At 42.9% G+C, this 13113-nt stretch overlaps 1 protein-coding gene across 2 annotated transcripts in view; it reads right to left on the minus strand.

The window, feature by feature from the left end:
• Nucleotides 1-11799, minus strand: part of llgl2 (LLGL scribble cell polarity complex component 2) — a 36091-nt gene extending 24292 nt beyond the window's left edge. For both annotated transcript variants that reach the window (XM_060939979.1, XM_060939978.1), the window contains exon 1: nucleotides 11551-11799. The gene's annotated coding sequence lies outside the window, so the exon portion shown is untranslated. The remainder of the gene's footprint in view (nucleotides 1-11550) is intronic.
• Nucleotides 11800-13113: the final 1314 nt, after the last annotated feature.

The raw sequence follows: 13113 nt of genomic DNA on the forward strand, positions 1-13113 counted from the left end.
CTTAGGCCAAGTTTACATTAGACCGTATCTGTCTCGTTTTCTTCGCGGATGCACTGTCCGTTTACATTAAAACGCCTGGAAACGCCGGGAAACGGGAATCCGCCAGGGTCCACGTATTCAATCCAGATCGTGTCTGGTCCGGTGCTGTGTAAACATTGAGAATACGCGGATACGCTGTGCTGAGCTCTAGCTGGCGTCGTCATTGGACAACGTCACTGTGACATCCACCTTCCTGATTCGCTGGCGTTGGTCATGTGACGCGACTGCTGAAAAACGTCGCGGACTTCCACCTTGTATCACCTTTCATTAAAGAGTATAAAAGTATGAAAATACTGCAAATACTGATGCAAATACTGCCCATTGTGTAGTTATGATTGTCTTTAGGCTTGCCATCCTTCCACTTGCAAGTGGTAAGTGACGCGCATGCCCGATATGCACCGAGATCTCACACACAGCGTCTCAGTCCCGAATCACTGCTCGTGCACTTCACTCGTGCGCTCTGTGAGCTGCGCAGGGCCGGAGTGCGCACCCTCCAGAGGGCACTCGCTGTTCAGGGTGGAGTGATTTGGAGCGCAGGATGCCTGCGGAGCCGAGCGTATCTGTGTATTGGCGTTGCTGTGTGCACGCGAATCGTTTTAAAAACGTTAATCTGATGATCCGCTGATACGGTCTAATGTAAACCCCACCATAGACACAGACAACTATTCACACTCACATTCACACCTACGGTCAATTTAGAGTCGCCAGTTAACCTAACCTGCATGTCTTTGGACTGTGAGGGAAACCAGAGCACCTGGAGGAAACCCACGCGGACACAGGGAGAACATGCAAACTCCGCACAGAAAGGTCCTCGTCGGCCACGGGGCTCGAACCCGGACCTTCTTGCTGTGAGGCGACAGCGCTAACCACTACACCACCGTGCCGCCCGCTCACAAGACTGAAGCTAGAAAATTCACAGGTCAGAGTTCATCAAGAGAAAGTTGGTATGAAGTGAAAGTAAATGCAACCTGAAGCAAATGCACACCTTTCATTTCCCAGGTGAATGCCATTTGTGATTGGTCTGACCACTGGCAAGATGATCTAATAAATCTTTAATATTTCTGCCAACTTTGCTGGAGAAGGTTATGTTTTTGTCTCCATTTCCAACACAACTTAAAGTAGTGAACAAATTTTGAGAAAAGGTGGGCCATGAGCCAAGGAACAACTGATTAGATTTTGATGCAAATCAGCACATGTATGTGGATCGAGGATTTTTTTTTTTTTATCTTTTCCCAACATAACTCAACATAGTGAAGGGATTTTGATGAAGTTTGGTGTACAGGTTTAGTATTATCCTAGGTTCAAGTGACTTGATTTTGATGTTGCCAATACATGGCTTAGCAGAGGTATACACTCTGCCAAGTTCCCTTCTAGCTTGGAACTGTCCCCCCCCCAAAAAAAAAAAAAAAAAAACCCACTGATCAAACATCAAACATTATTTTAAATATTTCAAAACAGCATAAAATATCATGAATGTTAGTAAACCTGCGAAATAACTATTATGACACTATAGTAAAGCTTGAACCACAGTTTGGAGCAAGATTGCAGGGAAAATATCCTAATGTTGTTGCAAGGATTTTGACCATAAACACACCAGAAAGACAGCAGAAGCATCTAAAGCTAGCCGCACACTACGCCGATCCACGCGGTACCGAACCGACCCATTTCAGAACCGACTCCCGACAGGGCACGCACATATCCCCCGACTGTTGACCAGTGCAGTCGCGATTGAAGCGACACCAAACGAGATTATGCGAACTAAGCATCATAAACATTCCGCTAAATATCACGTGACAATAGCTTTGTGATTGGCTATTGGATATAGTTACTGTTAAATCCAACACTTGAAGATGCTACAGGCTGAATTACAAATGACACAACATGGAATATGTAGCGCACTATCTAGGCTGCATGAGCTATTATTTCCAACCTTAAATAGTGCACTTGTATAGGGGAGTTAAAGCGATTTGGAATTCAGCCACACAACTTGAGCAGAGTGGCTTTCCAGCCCACTGTGTCTATGGATAAAGCTTCAGTCTATGGAATTACAGTATATACCTGCATTAGGTGCTACCAACACGTATTTCTCGCGCTAGAAATTGTGTTTAATGATGTCACGTGTTATATGCGAAAGATATGATTGGCTATTGCTAGCGACTCTCGCCGATCAGTCTGGCTCCTGATTAGTTTTTCGAATCGGCTGTGAGATGAGTCGGTACCATCGAAAACTAGTCTTTACGCCTGACTCACGACTTCAGTTGGCTCGGTACGCTGAAAATCGGCGTAGTGTGCAGCTAGCTTAGGAGACCTTAAATATTTTGAACCACTGCTGCATGCAGCATAGCCAACTGGAGAGAAGAACTGTCAAACTAGACCGATCCCAACTTCCAGGGCTCAACATTACAGGAAATACGCAGAGCCTTTATTTTTAGATAAATTTCTGAGTGGATAGTATCTCCATCCTTGACTCTTGTATGCTGCATAAATGGGAATAAAAAAATATATAATTTTTTTGAGAGTTAAAATCGACCGCAAAGTTGACATTCAAGCTGCCCCGTTGAGCCAGCCAGCCCTGAGTACGTGACGTCACTGCGGTAACCGGTTTTAAGGCCGAGGCCTTTTACAGCTATAGACCAAAGTCATATAAACAAAAATTTATGGTGAAAGTAAGAAATACTGTTACCGGCTTGCTCAACTAAGACTGATTTGACTTCATTGATTGTTGGCTGACTCTCATTAAAACAGGATAGGTGTTATAACTTATGCAACATACATGTACATGCATGCATTTTCACTGATAAAACGTAAAAGGCTAATTATATAAATCACATTCTGAAGCAAATTAAATAATCTTATACTGGTAACTTAAACACACAATACAAGTTACATGTATTAATCTAAACGCAGATAAACTTTTTTTTTTTAATCCAAATGAGAGTCGGAGCTTACCCGTCTGTGTTCTCGCTTCTCGAAGGCCAATCTTGTGGCTGATTGTTTCAAAAACAATCTGACTTTCGGTTGTTCGTTCAGTTCTCCGTTCATTCGCTTCTTCCATATAAGGGCAAGATGGCAGCAATACCCAGTTTAGAAATAAGACGGCTGCTCCACTCATTCACTTTTCTTCATATTGACTACTCCGCCATTACTGCTGGGCTCAAGCAATTTCTAAAACCCGGGACGGCACGGGATGTCACCAGTTTTAGCAACGACTGCAGGGAGGTCACTGCCCGAGCGATATGTCCGATCCCGTTCCGTCCCGGGTTTTAGCAACAACCCTCGGCTCACTCAGGGAGGACTGGTGCAATTGAACTCACTTTCCTTTTAAAAAAATTAATAAATAAAATAAATACTTTCCTTTTCTTGTAGTTTTATTTTCCTTTAATTGTTGGTACTGCACCGTCTTTCAATACAGGCTTATAGCAAACACTCAACAGATCAGAGGTTTCATACAAGTCTTCAATAAAATGTGCAGAGCAGAGGAGAGACCACTGCGTAGGCACCCAATGTGCCCGTGAACAACTCGCAAATGCATCCAAATCTTTGCAGTTTGAGCATTCTCGGGCCATGAATGCAATGTAAATCCACCTTCTGTCGTGTTGCTGCACCCACCAGCAACACATCTACATGGCATGGCGATAAATTAGCTCAAAATGGAGATTGGTGTTGCAGTCAGCTCTGTGTTTTAGTATAGCGGAAATGGCAATGAGACCGATACACTTCCTGCTGTGACGTTACAGATGTCAAGGCCATTCGCTCAGACCGCTACCTATATGAAATCACTTTAATCATAAAAATTACTATATTAGACTTATTGTTAATGCTTAAAACTATTCCTGTGCCATTCTTGAGGTCTCAAGGCATTTACAAACAAAAGTGAGGCCATGGCTCTGCGTATATGCTTTAAGCACTGCCCGATTGCCTGGGCAACTGGGATATGTTCCCGACATGCCCAACCGGGCAAGTTGGAATGAGCATATATTACGAACTAGCACAACAAAAATGAGGCTTTTTGATCTTTTATTTCAGTTCCTAAAAGCGTCCCTCACTACGTATCCGCCATTATGTCTTGGCTGTTTTCTTAGTCTCGGTTTCGTTTACTGCTTTGCAAGTTATTTTATATACCCCCGCTGTTGTAGTATGGTACACATACTGTTTATAGACCCCTTGTGTATGATGTCACACGTGTGAATTACAGCTGGGGTCAGACAGACACCGTCTTTCATGCAAGCAAGGCTTAATCTGTCTTCAATATGGTTAATTTTTGTGCTGTTTTTGCTTGTTCAAACAGAGAAATAGATAAAAGGCATTACTGTCTCCCCGCTATCAAGAAAAATGTTAAATAGAAGCAAATGCTTCAAGAACAACAAGGAAATGAGTGGTTAAAGAATACGGCAAGAGGAGCTAAGCCTGAAAACTCCAGAGAAATTCATGATTGTATTTAAAATGTAGGGCGGCACGGTGGTGTAGTGGTTAGCGCTGTCGCCTCACAGCAAGAAGGTCCTGGGTTCGAGCCCCGGGGCCGGCGAGGGCCTTTCTGTGCGGAGTTTGCATGTTCTCCCCGTGTCTGCGTGGGTTTCCTCCGGGTGCTCCGGTTTCCCCCACAGTCCAAAGACATGCAGGTTAGGTTAACTGGTGACTCTAAATTGACCGTAGGTGTGAATGTGAGTGTGAATGGTTGTCTATGTGTCAGCCCTGTGATGACCTGGCGACTTGCCCAGGGTGTACCTCGCCTTTCGCCCGTAGTCAGCTGGGATAGGCTCCAGCTTGCCTGCGACCCTGTAGAAGGATAAAGCAGCTAGAGATAATGAGATGAGATTTAAAATGTATTTTACAAAAAGAAAATCAATCGAAAGTGAGTATGGAAGAGTTTGCTTAAGAAGAAAAACAATTATAAAATTGTTATTGTCCGTTACAAGCAAAAGTAAAAAGTAACCAATAGCCAAACTGAATAATAAACTTAATCAATAACCAAACTTCAACTCAATGTGTGATCTTCATTTTATGTTGCAATTCACAACTATTCTATGGTTTTCCAATAAATAGAAAAATAAAATGAATGTAGTACTCGCAAAATAGGGGGAGAGTGATAATATTGGAAGGCAAGTGGAAATTAACCCCCACTTGCCCCCATGTCGAGCCCTGAACTTCCCACTGCTGTGTGCTAAAAAGAAAACCCATTAATTTCACTCAGACCAAAGAAGCCATAAACTAATCATTACTATTGATTATTATTATGCTATACTGTTTCTATTACAATCCAGGGCTGCTGATACAGAAAATACCAGATACGTCCTGACATCTCATCTCATATCATCTCTAGCCGCTTTATCCTTCTACAGGGTCGCAGGCAAGCTGGAGCCTATCCCAGCTGACTACGGGTGAAAGACGGGGTACACCCTGGACAAGTCGCCAGGTCATCACAGGGCTGACACATAGACACAGACAACCATTCACACTCGCATTCACACCTACAGTCAATTTAGAGTCACCAGTTAACCTAACCTGCATGTCTTTGGACTGTGGGGGAAACCGGAGCACCCGGAGGAAACCCACGCGGACACGGGGAGAACATGCAAACTCCACACAGAAAGGCCCTCGCCGGCCCCAGGGCTCAAACCCGGACCTTCTTGCTGTGAGGCGACAGCGCTAACCACTACACCACCGTGCCGCCACGTCCTAACATTTAGAGCCAAATATTAAATACAATACAGGATGGCACAGTTTCATGAACTGTGAGTAATTAGGAGGAAGTGTTTTTGTGTTAACAGAGGTATTAGTTCAGAGTTTTACTAAGTTTTGACTGTCCCTCACAACACTGATATCAGCGCATTCTTGGCATACTACTGCACTGAAGCACTAAAAGGAAAGGAAGTGTAAAATGCACACAGTAATGGTGATCTAAAGGAAGGATAATACCAAATCTGTCCTAACATGAAAAGAAGTGTCTTCCCAAGGCTCATATTCTTGTTCTGCAAGATCCAAACAAAGCTCCAAATTTACACATTTCTCACAACGTTGGCATTGTCATTCTCCATGGTCATATTACAAGCTTTATTGATCAATTAGGATTTTTTTTCCTTTCTGCTTTGATGGTTCACGTTCATGTTTATAAGTCACCTGTATTTTTGTCATCAGCATGAACAGACATCCTCCATGATAGGACCCGCATGTGCATATTTTTAAATTAATAATCTGCATGGCCTCCTACGACAGCAATAAAATGAACAATCATGCAACACAACTAGGATTATAATTAAAATTATTTTCCATCCAATGTCCACCATTTCTCTAGCTTTAAATATGAAATCATGGACAGAAACTACAATGTATAACAGACTAGCCAACACAAAGAACTTCCTCATATTTCTCGAGCCACAGATTATTTAGGCTTTATTATTTTACACGTGTCAAAATGTTTTGATTTACAGACAGTTTAAGATCACATTGGTTAAAAATGCTTGAGTGAATTATGGATTTTTTTAATTTAATGTTTTATGCACACCTTGTTTTTTCACATAAATATGGCTACATGTGGCTATAAACAAACTTATAGTCATGCAAAAGCAGAGCTAAGCATGATTTCATACTGAACAGTAAATCTGTTCATTATTATTCGCGCTCCTTTGCCATGGGAAGCAGTGCAGTCTAGGACATTTGAAATGGAATCTGCTTGCAGTGTCCTGAGAACAAATAGCCTTAAAGTGCATATCCTGGACCAAATTAGTTTTTTTTTGTTTGTTTGTTTTAAATATGAAAGAATGTTCCTTTACACACTCATCCAGAAGGGTAAATTTTGCACAAAGCCATCTGTCTACAGTAGAAAAAAATAAAACACGTCTGGAAAAATCCCAAGGGAGTCTGGAGCCAGATTCGTGACGTCACCTGCGGAAGCGCCAGCAGGCTGCGCAAGCTTGCACGGTTTCAGTGCACAGCCTGTGTAGACCAAGTTTAGCAGCTAGCGATTTTGCATTGAAATATGGAATTGTCACCTGAGCGCAATGTTACTTCACCTTTGGATGAAGAATATAATGTTGCTACACCCTCCTACGATACATCCATTAACCATTTTAATAATTACGTGATAACATTGAAGAAATTTGCAGAAAACCACCAGGTCATTTTCTCATAAACAAACCAACACTGACGTGGGATTCAGAGGGAGGCGTCCCGCACGTGACATCACGAAAATTAATGTTTCCCGGGAAATCCAAATGCCAAGTTTTTTCAAAGGCGGACCAATTCGCCTAAAATGGCTTGATTTCAACTGAATTTTTCTGGTATTGCACAAGGTGTAAAAAAAAACTGCACAAAATGCAAAATGCGACAGATATTTGACCAAAGTTTAATATAAAATAGGAGAATTACATTGATCTTGCTCCTAAATTTACCAGTGATATGCACTTTAAGTCTTAAATACCTGTTCAAATGAAAGAAAGATTCCCAATTTTCTAACACAAGCAAGCAAGACTAGCACACTGGGTGTGTGTGTTTTTCAGGTTTGACCAGTACGACCATGGACAACATGTTGTCCATTAAGGGTACACAAAGCAATGAGGGAGTAAACACTGGACAGCTAGAGTTATTATAGCACCAGAAGCACACTTAATTAAAATTTACACTGCTTAAGCAAAGGCACAGGGAGGGGATGTGGAATTGTGGAAGCAGGTGACTTCCTCCATTTCTCACAAACCAGCATGAGACACTACTCTTAGTGACGGCTCCCTTCACACTCACAGCGACCTGGTCAGAAGAATAATGTTACTGTTGAAGTGCAAATGCCTCGTTTATCCTTTCTTCCTTTCTCTACATCCGCCTCTCAGATAAACAAAAATATGAACAACTACTGGGTGTGGCCAGAGAGCTACAGTCCCCAGGCTCACCTCTTTCCTGTCTTTTCTGAGACATGAGATTAAATGCATGAGGCTGTATAAACACAAGCTTAGTATAGAGATATGACAGTGTTATTAAAAAAAAAATGTATATACACACAATTTACACAGACCTTTATTAAATAACTTCCAGGGCTGCAAAATTTCTATGGAGCACTGAACAGAAGTAAATAAATGGAGCTGACTAATTTTAATTCTCTGGTATTGTATATTTTCAGCAAAACATGTAATTCAATTCTAGCTAAATATAGTCACATAAGAATGAAAATGAGCGCTCATGCTCTTTCAAGCTTACTGTCTTCATTAAGTTATTAACGCAAGGCAACATTCATGCTTTGTGTAAGCAGTATGAAATTATTTCGGTGCTAATTTTTGTAAATAAGTTGGCTGTAACACTTTCTATAGCTTTCATATGGTCATCATCAAAAGATCTTTGCACATACTCACTCGCCCAATTCTTCTCCTTCGAAATTTCATTTCAAAGTCAATGCAATAGCTGGTTTTCAAAGTGAAGCAAAGCCAAAGGGCAACAATCTTTAATGATGCTGCATTGATACAAATGACTGACAACTACTAGAACAGCTGCTATAATTAAGCGTTATGATTAGGCAAAACATGTTTACTCACACATACAGAATACAGACAAAGAGAGAAAGAGAGTGTGAGCGAGCACTCTCTGGCATCACAGTGGGACACCCCTGCAGATAGGACAAATGAAAAAGTACGGAGCAAAATATGGAGTCAACTGAAATTCGGTCAAAGCTTGAATTGTGCATTACAGCTTATGAAAGAACACATATTCGCACTACTTATATGCATTCAAGTAGACTAGCTGTGCTCATCACTGTGTGCAGTTTGCATTTGCTCCTTGTCCCTATGTGGGTTTCCTCCAGGGGCTCCGGTTTCCTCCCACAGACCAAAGACATGTAGATTAGGTCAACTGGCTACTCTAAAGTGGGGTTTACATTAGACCGTGTCAGCGGATCATCAGATTAACGTTTTTAAAACGATTAGCGTGCACACAGCAATGCCAATACACGGATACGCTCGGCTCCGCAGGCATCCTGCGCTCCAAATCACTCCGCCCTGAACAGCGAGTGCCCTCTGGAGGGTGCGCACTCCGGCCCTGCGCAGCTCACAGAGCGCGCGAGTGAAGTGCACGAGCAGTGATTCGGGACTGAGCCGCTGTGTGTGAGATCCCAGTGCATGTCGGGCATGCGCGTCACTTACCACTTGCAAGTGGAAGGATGGCAAGCCTAAAGACAATCATAACTACACAATGGGCAGTATTTGCATCAGTATTGGCAGTATTTTCATACTTTTATACTCTTTAATGAAAGGTAATACAAGGCGGAAGTCCGCGACGTTTTTCAGCAGTCGCGTCACATGACCAACGCCAGCGAATCAGGATGGTGGATGTCACAGTGACGTTGTCCAATGACGACGCCAGCTAGAGCTCAGCACAGCGTATCCGCGTATTCTCAATGTTTACACAGCACCGGACCAGACACGATCTGGACTGAATACGTGGACCCTGGCGGATTCCCGTTTCCCGACGTTTCCAGGCGTTTTAATGTAAACGAACAGTGCATCCGCGAAGAAAACGAGACAGATACGGTCTAATGTAAACTTGGCCTAAAACTGCCCATGGGTGTAAAGGTTGTTCGTCCCTCTGTAGCCCTTTTCACAAAATATTCCACAACACTGAGAAAATCCCTAAATATTCCAGCTTCACTGAGCCAAATAAAGCCGTGCCGGTGTTTCTTTTTTACAGTGTGCAGCCACTCCGCAACCAGAGGTGCAATATGTGATAACGGCGCATAAGTGTCGAGATTGATGTACAACATTATATGCGTCAGAAATATGAATACCCCGAGCATACACACATTGCTTTCAAAACAATAACGGCAGATGAACTGAGTGTTCAGGTGATTTTGTTAGCTGTGCATATTTATACCATTCTTCAAATGCAAGCAAAGTTGCTGTGCAATCAGAAACACGTTGGAGGAGAAAGTGAAGAGAAGTAGGTAGCAATTTGAGGGTGATTTTAGTCTAAATGCAGCATTAAGTATCCTACCATGAACAGGCTGTGTAAAAGGGGCTTGTTTTAGCTCCGTAATAGAGTGCCAACCTGTCCAGGGTGTACCCTGTCTCTCACCCAGTGTCAGCTGCGATTGGCTCCAGCTCACCCGCAACCCACAATGGATAAGCAGTATAGAAACTGAATGAAAGAATTAATCTAAATGCTTAATAAGTACTGATTATATCAAATTAAATCTAACTGCAGCCTTAACAAAAGTAATATACGAATGTGTTTCGCACCTACATTCCAACACAACGTAACTGGTTTGGGTTCTGGGGGTGAAAATCTTACAAATAAACAGCACTAAATATTCTGCTAAATACAATAAAGAGCATATGTTTGACAAAAGTGCCTGTCTTTAATAGATAGCTGGGGTCAGTGAAATTGTTTCAACACATGGGTTTGTAATAATTTGCAGAACAACTGGTTTAGCCTTTAAAACAGGCTTGGCGAGAAGGACAGACAGATTTTATTACAAACGTATAAACGTCCCTTTGTTTATAAACTGAATTGAATGGGAGATAACAGGAACGTGGACCTAAGGTCAGGACTTTCTAAACACTATCTGGGACACTCACGTGTATACCTCACCATACTGTACCCGACTGAGTAGTAAAAATGGCATTTAACCTATTCAGCAGAGCTACACCCTACACGGATGATCAACGCTCCCTGGTTTGCATAACGAACGAGCCATAAGAAAACTAAAGGCCACCACAGGGCAGAAAGTAATACGAGCAGCTTTAAGGCGGATGTGATCGTCATCTTTGTTAAAACCTGACAGACCGGTGGAACAGAAACACAGCACACTACTCCGCCCCCAACCCCCCACACAGCGGCCAGAGCTTGTAACCCACACTGCTGGAGATTCACCTGCCGACAAGGACACACCTCGTTTACTCAGAACTGTTGCTCAACACAACACTGTGCAGGCGCCATCAGACTACTGATAGTGTCTTCATGATGTCTCCTACATACAAATGTGTAATCTAATCAACGCATGCTACCACTGCAGTTTGTGACTACTCATTAGTGAGCTAGCTAATGTCAAATAAACCACCAGATGACTTAATACCCTAGTTTGCTTATCAAACTTTCCTAGCATACACCTCTGTCTAACTTAAAGCTTGGATGTTTTATTAAACAAACCGACAGTACAGTCAGAAGCACTGATTTCTAGTTCAAAATCACGATTTGATATTTTCTAGGTTGTTTTCACTTGGCTAATCATAATAAGTTAGATAAATCGGCTAAATTAGCTAGCTACATAAAGCGATATTGAAAGTTAGCTCTAACAGCTAGCGAAGCAGCTACAAGTCTGAATGGGCTGAATCACCAGGCAAAACAGGACAATTTATACCAATAATAATTCGATGTAAAGCTTCGTTTTATGACACGACACATTAAACAGCAGCGCCAACCACCTCGTCCTGTTAGCTGCCACCATTCCAGCGGTAGTAGGCACCTGTAGCTCTTGGGCTAAGTTTGCTAACAGCAAGCTAAACTAGAGGCAATACCGCGGGCCCATCCACAACTCACCTGATTCCTGTCCCAGCGATGTCCACTGTGTTTACGGATGTCGAGCCACTTTCCCAAGGCTTCTTCTGTTTAGAAAACCACCAACAAACAAAGTGCGTCCTACAGATTATCTAAAGAGATAATTGTTGAAGGTTTCCCTACTGTTAGAACACAATTGTATACGATTTATCCAGCTTTCACTAAACTACCGCCGCCACAGCAAATACCAACCAGCTAACTGCCTCCAACTCTGGCTCCGCCCTGTACATCTACTTCCGGGAAAGTGTAACCTCTACGGCCAATCCGTATACTACCATACTAAATAGTATGGCGTCAGTTGAACTGATATATACCAGTGTTAGTGCACTATTTAAGTCGGTAGTACAGCAGTATGCTGTTTTTATTTTAACCAGTGTTTGTCCAGCAGGGGGAGGAAAAAGGCAAGGAAGTGTAAAAAATAAAATAAAATAAAATAAAATAAAATAAAATAATGCGCGGGCGGCACGGTGGTGTAGTGGTTAGCGCTGTCGCTTCACAGCATGAAGGTCCGGGTTCGAGCCCCGTGGCCGCCGTGGGCCTTTCTGTGCGGAGTTTGCATGTTCTCCCCGTGTCCGCGTGGGTTTCCTCCGGGTGCTCCGGTTTCCCCCACAGTCCAAAGACATGCAGGTTAGGTTAACTGGTGACTCTAAATTGACTGTAGGTGTGAATGGTTGTCTGTGTCTATGTGTCAGCCCTGTGATGACCTGGCGACTTGTCCAGGGTGTACCCCGCCTTTCGCCCGTAGTCAGCTGGGATAGGCTCCAGCTTGCCTGCGACCCTGTAGAACAGGATAAAGCGGCTACAGATAATGAGATGAGAAAATAATGCGCGGGCGGCACAGCGGTGTAGTGGTTAGCACTGTCGCTTCACAGCATGAAGGTCCGGGTTCGAGCCCTGTAGCCGCCGAGGGCCTTTCTGTGCGGAGTTTGCATGTTCTCCCCGTGTCCGCGTGGGTTTCCTCCGGGTGCTCCGGTTTCCCCCACAGTCCAAAGACATGCAGGTTAGGTTAACTGGTGACTCTAAATTGACCGTAGGTGTGAATGTGAGTGTGAATGGTTGTCTGTGTCTATGTGTCAGCCCTGTGATGACCTGGCGACTTGTCCAGGGTGTACCCCGCCTTTCGCCCGTAGTCAGCTGGGATAGGCTCCAGCTTGCCTGCGACCCTGTAGAACAGGATAAAGCGTCTAGAGATGATGAGATGAAATGAGATAATGCGCTTCAGGAATATTAAAACGATGTGACAAATTAAAAGAAAAACATCACAAAGCAGGGGTTCTCAAACTTTTTGCAGCCTGGGACTCTAAGTGTAACATAAACTCCATGGACTTCCTCAGCATATATTTAATTTGTAAACATTATATGAACAATTTTTTTCTGCACTTCCTCCAGACAGAACACATTGGGTTCACTGTATTATTATTTTTAAGCCACGTACTTAGTTATTGAGGTTTGGATTAAACCTACTGAAGTGTCCAATAAAGCAGACTAATTACTATAAGAACTCATTAATAAACATAATAACGCACATTTGTGTATACTATACTT

This window comes from Neoarius graeffei, chromosome 14, assembly GCF_027579695.1.
Source record: "Neoarius graeffei isolate fNeoGra1 chromosome 14, fNeoGra1.pri, whole genome shotgun sequence".
NCBI lineage: Eukaryota > Metazoa > Chordata > Actinopteri > Siluriformes > Ariidae > Neoarius > Neoarius graeffei.